The sequence below is a fragment of the Mercenaria mercenaria genome, chromosome 18, assembly GCF_021730395.1.
Source record: "Mercenaria mercenaria strain notata chromosome 18, MADL_Memer_1, whole genome shotgun sequence".
NCBI classification, from domain to species: domain Eukaryota; kingdom Metazoa; phylum Mollusca; class Bivalvia; order Venerida; family Veneridae; genus Mercenaria; species Mercenaria mercenaria.
Genome location: NC_069378.1, coordinates 50,823,003 through 50,831,479, shown reverse-complemented (window position 1 = coordinate 50,831,479; position 8,477 = coordinate 50,823,003). Strand labels below are relative to the sequence as shown.

Sequence of the window (8,477 nt, the reverse complement as noted above, 5' to 3'; positions counted from 1 at the left end):
AACCACTTGACCCAGAAGTTTGAAACATCATAGGATGATTTGACTTGCAGAGTAGATGACACTTATTGATTTTTGGGTCACTCGATCAGAGGTCAAGGTCACAGAGACCATAACATGGAAAACCGTTTTAAATCCATAACTTGGGAACCTCAAGGCCCAGAATGTCGAAACTTCTATGAGTAATTGAACATTACGAGTATACATGTATGATCCTTATTGCAGCCAACAATCAGTGTCTCTTATACTTTCGCTCCTGTCCCCTATTGACTTCTTGCCTGTTACTACTATTCACTGGGGGAGATATGCGCTTTTTTTACAAAAGCATCTTCTGATATAAGTTTGAATTAAAACAGAGACATATTGAATGTCCATCAAAACTTCTAACTGAAGTTCTAGGTAAAGAGCGGGTATAATTCATGAAATATTAGTGCAATAGTTATGACCCTTTGGTCTAATAATGTGTGTTGTGAATAATAACTACTTTTACAGTGAAGTAAATCCATGAGGTAAAAGCAAAGGTAAAGGAGGCTCTCCGTATATCACGTTAACTTAATTTATATTAAAATGTGAAATTCTTGTGTATGAACAATTTTGAATTATTGTTTTCCTTGAAATGTCACAAAACTATTGCATAACAATGTTGCTTTTAGATTAAAAAAGCAACTAATTAAGATACCATATGCTTTAATTTTTAAACAAAAGGTGTTCTGGCTGAGCGTTTTTTTAACACATTTCAACGACAACAGTGAGCAGCACTATGTCTAGCTTTATAGCGCTGCCTCACTGGAATATTAGACATGTGGCATGATAATTTACCCTGCCACATTACACTTGTACATGTCTTAGAACTATCATGTTACTTCTGAAGGCAAGGCAAAGAAACTACTTGTTTCATTTTTTACGTCTTTAGCATGACTGTGCCATGCAGATAGTGCACCCTAAGACATCCCATACTAGAAGCCGGGTGCATTACCACTAAGCTACCGAGGCAGTCCAGATGTACTTTATGTATGACCTGAATTAAATATGAACAACACAAACAAATATAAGATGCTAGGTAATTTTATTAAGGTCATAATGTTATATCAAGGAGATTATTTATTGATGTCTTATAGATTAAGGCTAAAATATCTATTAAATAGTCATAGCAAGAAGTTTGTAATTCCGATCGTCTACGTTGAAATCTTTGATATGTTAACATTATTTAGGTGGCCATATTGGTGTGTCGGTGCAGCAATATCCGTCAGGTGTACAACGGTCACTCCCTTTCGTACATTGGTCGTCAGAACTGCATCTAATGAATTCTCCTTTTGGTCCCCTCCTTGCTTGTTGAGGGATAGCGAAATCAAGCCAAAACCAGCATGGCCAGACTACAAAATGCAATGACAACATGTTTCTTAAAGAATGACTAAAAGCAATACTTTTTATTTAAGATGATTTCTTTCATATCATTAGTAACATTTGGAGTTTATATTCAAGTTCTGAAATATATGCAAACCGAATGTGGAAAACTGTTAGATCTATTACCGCGAACAATTATGAAATTAACAATGAACCGGAAGTGAAAAAAGTAGACATCGCGCTAAAACAGAGCATTACAGAAGTTCAGGAACAGTTTTCTTGTGCAATCATACATTTTAACCTGATGTGCAAATGCGCCCGAAGGAAAGCTTAAGTGAAATACCGCTTACTTTAACATCCATATCCCGAGTACCCGGACTCACTAAAGCAATCCATGTGGACCTCAGCCAATTTCCTTATAATTTCAACGTTTAGTTTGTTTCTTTGTTTTGAGTTTAACAGTATTTCATTCATGTAACATCGGGCAGTTAACCTAACTAGTGTTTCCTGATTCTCTACAAGTACAAACCTGTTCTCCGCAAGTAACTGCCAACTTCCATACATGAATTAAAGGTTGATTTCAGACACAATGTCTTTTATCAAATCTTTAGGGAGAACATACTTACGACCCCGCTGTCTGTAGATCTGCGCATGCGCTTTCCCTTATGAGAGGATTGGAACGCCTAACAACATAGTTTATAACATTAACGTTTTCGTATAATTATTATAATGAATATCATGCAAGTGCTCGTAAGTCGCAACTTCTTTACACGTCATGTAAATTACATTTCATGCAACACAGAGAGCACATGAGATTGCTTTCTACCTCCTTAATATATACCGGGTAATTGATTAATCCGTACCCTGCTAAATTTCTGAAACAGACTAGTCCATCCTTCAGTTTAGCCAATACCATTCCTTACAGGAAGGGTTGTTCACTGAAAAGGTTGAACAATGATCTTTCAGATACCTTCATGAGCTACTTACATCTGCAAACCAGCTGACCTTTGTCACACGCTTTCAGTGGATTACCAGGATTTAAGACTGTCGGTCCAAGATAGCTAGGGCAAATACACATTTTATTCTCACCGCATACCTGAAATAATCACACTTTGGGTCTTAAATCCAATTTTCAAAAACCATTCAAACATTGTTTTTATTCACATTTTCAGTGACAAGGCTTTCGTTCCGACTTTTCTCTAAAGGTAAAGCAGAACCATGCATATCGGTATAAAGAACTCCAATGGTTCTTTTCAAAATAATAAATAATAAAAAACATCTTGTAAATATTGAATTTGTAGTCAGGAAACGATGATAACGATGATATATGTTGAAATTGTTTCTTTTTTATTTTATTCACATAATTGATTAGATTTATTTTTCATCATATCCATAAAGTATGTAGCATAAGGATAAATGAACTTATAGATTGGACTTTTAGGTCGCCATAATTACTTACTTCAAACCAATTTTTTCCTTTACAACTTTTAGCCGTCGCCGAAACTGTTTGAATGATGGCCTGAAATACGAAAGTGTTTTTATAATACTAAAACTTATGACAGCACGCGTGACAGCACATTCTACTATTTCCATGCTAGATAGTGAAACTTGGCATATATGAGGAAGCTTGAGCTGTCACTGGAATGTTTAAAGACTCCAATTCGTCGAAGATATTGGACAGTGGCTAAAGTCTGTGTCAGATGTATTTTGTAATAACATAGATGGATATAAAGTGTATTAAAACATAAGACAAGTATAAAAGGGACACTATTCATGGAACATTTCTGCAAAAGTAATGTACCATGTGCCATATCATGTGGCTTATAAAGTGGATCAACTATTCTAAATTTGAATTAAATCTATGCAGTAAGAACTGATATAATTTTATGAAGTATCGCGACAAAAAAAAACTAAAAAAATTGTCAGTCAGGTTTAACAACCATGTATGAGTTAAGCGAAATTATAGTGACATCATTCTGTCACGAGACAGCTAGGTAGCTATTGCAGTACTTAAGATAAAATTGTCTTGATAAAGCAAACATTTCTGAAAAGATTAAAAGATTATTTCAATAGTGGAAGGTAGCACTGCGATAATTTATATTATTTTCTTGATATATATTTTTTTTATGCGAATATGCTCACAACTGCCATTTATTAGCTAGATTACCTTTCTTGATACTTTCAGAAATTATCGCAATAACCTAACTGTTTCCTGGTTATAAAAGGTATATCGAGAAAAAAAGTATTGCGATACTGTTTTCAGAAAAATGCATAACTTTGTTGGAATGTTCTAAATAGTATCGTGATAGTTACCGAGCATCTCCAAGGATTAACGCGAAATTTTCCGCTAAAATATTTTCAGAAAATACAATAAAAATAGAAATGTATCTAAAAAAAGTTTGTTTTTTTTTTTTTGTTTTTTTTTTTTGCTGAAACGTTTTCAGAAAAAAATATGCACACGTTCCCTGGAAACTTTACGAATTATCGTGATAGCTACATAACTACCTCGTGGCAGAAATATGCCACCACACAAAATGTTAGTCGATTTTACGGATGTTGGAATTTTCAAATTTTTGTGTTTGTCAGATTTTGTTCGAGAAATTGATATTAAAGGAACCCCTTAGGGTCTTACGACAAAAAAGAAACTAATGCTAGATTTCTTATGAAAACTTTAAAAATTAATTACTGACAAGCTATAGTTTGTGGAAACATATGAGAATTTTCTGTTTTACTAATTTTACACAGAAAATTGAAAAGCGTTTGTAACGCTTCATTCAAGGTAAACCTCCTTCATTATATGTATCTATATTTAACATGACTTAAACAAATATTCCTTTAAAGTTGTGGGGGGTGGGGTGGGGGGGGGGGGGGGGGGGGGGGGGAAGAGAGGGTGGGGGAGTTTTTATTGCAGCGGCGGTCCGGGTTCGATTCCATAAGCTGACATGTCTTTTTTTTTCTTTCTTAATTTGGCATTTTTTAAGATAGTTTAGAACAAAAACTCATTTTAAAATGTTCATAATTTGTCAAAACTTCAAATTTAAAGAAGAATTATTTTTTATTCTATAAAAAATGGCTGTAAAGCAAAGCTAAACGAAAAGGAAGGAAACGAAAAATAAAATATAGCTTGTGTCCATCCTACTTGACTAGCTATGTTAGCACACTGGAACATGAAACTGATGACTCGGACTCGGGCTTTGTAGTCAACAAATTATCAAACCAATTTAAACAGAAAAATTTGAGAACTCCAGGCGATTTCATTCCAGTTCAAATAATGATATTCCATTCGTAAGGATATGAAGACTGTCTGTATCAATTTTTATCACACGGACATATTTACCTTTCAGAGTAACAGTATATATGGGAAAAAAGGGGCTCAACATGTAGAAATTGTGTACAATTACGAAATAAAAAAGCGCGAATAAAACATGCGTGCATAACAAAATAGAAAAAAAAGTGGCCAACACCAGAGCTTTACAACACGACATAAACTAAAATATCGCAGGCTTGATTTGACGATGAAACTTTAGTAAAGTTGATTCATTTTATTTCTCAAAATTTTGCAACAATTTTTTCACGTTTTTATGCAAAAAAGTGACAACATAAGTTTGTAAAACGCAAAAAAAAAAAAAAAAAAAAAAAATCATTCATTAAAAGCATACAAAAAATAAAACATTTCAATATAAAATAAGCTAGTACTTACCAGAGACAGATACACGTCCCATCATTAATTACAAGCAATAACCACAAGATATAGGCAGTGTTGATCCCTAGGAAAAAGAAAACGAATTTAATCAGTTTTTTTTTCTTTTCTAAAATTTTATTTATGAAAACTCTATTCAATTCACCAGTGGAAAATAAGACAAAGTATATTCCAAAATATCAAAAGACTGAGAATATAAGCAGAGAAATTACAATTAAAATAAATTTAAAGTGTCCGATTGCTGCTATATTATAATAAAATAAACGTCTATACTCTGTAAAGATTCGCCACGTATTGAAATTCTCATCAATGTCTACAGCGTAAACATCTCCTTTTCAAAAATGCTATAACCCCTTAATATTGCAAGTCACCTCTCACTTATGTAGGGAAGTTGTCGATTACTTGCAGAGAAAAGGTGAATTCTTGTCCTGAATCCTGGAACAGTAGAGCATTAAAGGTTAAATTACTATTGCTTTCATATTAACAGGATAACTATAGGCATTCCCCATGAATCATAAATGTTTTTCGATTTTTAGCGGAACGTGACGTTGAACATCGCTACGTCAGTTCCGGCTTCGTATTTCATTTGTTGTACTGAGAGAACGCCATGTTGTCGTTTTGATAAAGGCCTTAAGGCCGAAACGTTAATAAAACAGGATGGAAACTAACTCATTAAAGTCATTAAATTACCACCGTTATATAATTTGTAAAATGTTAAAGAAATAAACGCGCATATAAAACACCATAAATGACAATTACCGAAAATCAAGTACAATTTCCGTATTCACCGATGAATTATAAGAAACTTGCAATACATTTTGCAATATTTAGTGGCAACTGAATTTTCGATACATGCAAAATTATATCAAAATGACAAAATCATATGTGCACTTTTGATAGAAACTGGTGATAAGACGATATTTGAATAAATTATTCACCGTCTTGCAACATATGCACTTATTTTCTAGCAAAACAACTTGATCACGGGGAGCCAGAGAGGAGGATGTAGGGTCTGCATGTTAGAGGTAATCAATTTCAACCTGAAGACAAAGACATATACCTTTTTAACGAGAATATTGAATAAAAAATAATGTGCTGTCCTGGTCAAACTGTGATAGTTGTTTTTAATGGTAGATCAAACATTATATTCTTGTACATACATGCAATACAGCACACCATCGTTTGCCATCCCTGTAAAAACATTGATCTGTAACGTCACATGTTTTACTGCCTAACTTTTGTAAGTGCCTAACTGTTGGTATTGTTGCCTAACTTTTGTTATTGTTGTCTGGGCGGAGCGCGATAGGAGTGAGTAAGAGTTAACCAAATTTGCGTGCCCGATACAACATAAACCTGCCATGCTAACATCTCTTAGGCATTCTTTTATTGCTGTTCCGATTGCAGACTTGGTCCGGTATAAATAAGATCTTTATCAAATGGTAGGTTTATAACTTATTATAGTGTAAAGCAAAGACAGCTGGGGTTTTGAATTCTTGCCTCCCAACCACCAGTCGAAGTTAGTACGAAGTTGGATAACCATTTTTTCATCATCATCGTGTAGCCCTGGTTATATTACGATAGAACTTTGTTCTTAATTGTAGGTCAAACATTATGTTCTTGTAGATACATACAATGCAGCACATCATCCTATACTGTCCCTGTAAATATTATTGATATGTAACGTCACGTTTTACTGTGGTTATTGTTGCCTAACTATTGTTATTGTTGCCTAACACTCGTTACTTATTCCTGGGGCGGTGCGATATGACTGAGTGAGAGTTTACTAAATTCGTGTGCCTGATACCACATACTCCTGCCATTCTAACATCTCTTTGGTAATCTTATGTTGCTGTTCCGAATGCAGACTTGGTCTGGTGTAAATAAGATCATTATTAAATGGTACGCTTTTTAACTTATTTATAGTCTAAAGCACAGACGCCTGGGGTTTTGTATACTTGCCCTCCCCACCACCAGTCACAACTAATACGAAGTTGGATAACATTTTTCATCTTCATCGTGTAGCCCTGGATACATTATGGCAGAAATTTGTTCTTAATGGTAGATCAAACATTATATTCTTTTAGATACATGCAATGCGGCGCACAATCCTATATCCGTCCCAGTAAATATTGTATTGTCATTGGTATTGATCTGTGACACGTCGTATATCTTTGTCTGCCTAACTGTTATATTGCCTAACTGTGCTATTGTTACCAGGGGTGGAGAGCGATACTTAAGAAAGAAATTGTGAGATTTCACGTCCCTGACCTCACATTACCTTGCTAACCCCGCGAAATATCTAATTCCCGCAATACTAACATCTCTTGGGCATTCTTCTCCAGCTGTTCTAACCTACACGTATGTGGTCATAAATCAGGCTGGTACGTGTAGTGTTCGCCCGGAAAAAGTATAAATTGTACATGTAGTTCTGGTGCATTTTAAATATCTACATGTAACACGCATGAAACACTAAATCCACCATTACAATATTGGTAACGACAGCGGAGAACTGCTTTATTGCCGCGGTGGTCTGGGTTCGATTCCAGGCACAGTCATCTTTTTGTCTTGAGTTGGCATGTTTAAAATAGTTAATAAACAAAAAAAAAACACATATTTAAATGTCCATATTATGTCAAAACTTCCATTTCAAAGAAAAATCATTTTTCAGCCAAAAAAATCTTTAATATTACAAATTATGCTTGTGAAAATCATGTGCAGGCGCAGGCCTTTGGACCTAATAAGCAAGTATGCCTATACACATGTGTGTAAATTATCTGATGTAAATTCGAGCAAAAATGTCTGATAAAGTTCATCTATATTCTATGCCACCGGGCATATCGCGATTGAATTGTCCGTCCGTCCGAACCAAATTACCTAAAGCCTACATTAAAGCCCCGATTTAGTTCATACTTACAACCAGTTATCCTTGTGGCAAGACCTTTAAAATGACTTGTATATAAATGACCTTTACCCTCATATAACCTTCACATTTAAACTTACACTCTCAATAAACAACAATTTGGGCCTTACAGCCAACATGATAGTTATATTTAGTTCATACTCACAGTCAACAAGCTTTGTGGCAAGACCTACGAACTGACGTATATGTAAATGACTTTGACCTTCTTATGATCTGAACCTTCAAACTTAAAATCTCAAAAAAGCCCAAAAGTTTGGTCATATAATCTAGGGCATGATTGTGCGTTTTGGAAACGGAGCTTCTTATGGAATGATTGCTTTTGGGTAAAACAAATGTCATAACACAAGGTGTACGCAGTCTGGTGGGTAGGGAAAGGGGAAGGGAAGAGAAGCAAAATATCTTGTATAACTAAGAGAGAGTGGATCTCCTGGACTACAGCTTCGAATAAAAAACTAATACCCGGTTTGCTAGCTAGCTTAGCGAGCAGAAAATTTCTTTTAAAATACTTGGAGTCTG

At 34.8% G+C, this 8,477-nt stretch overlaps 1 long non-coding RNA gene across 1 annotated transcript; it reads right to left on the bottom strand.

The window, feature by feature from the left end:
- Window positions 1-1,046: 1,046 nt before the first annotated feature.
- On the bottom strand, window positions 1,047-5,343 carry LOC128550789 (uncharacterized). Its single transcript, XR_008368444.1, has 4 exons — window positions 5,042-5,343; window positions 2,801-2,860; window positions 2,329-2,437; window positions 1,047-1,370 (listed from the first exon to the last, which is right to left on the bottom strand). It is a non-coding gene; the product is annotated as an uncharacterized LOC128550789 (long non-coding RNA).
- Between the last annotated feature and the right edge of the window lie 3,134 nt (window positions 5,344-8,477).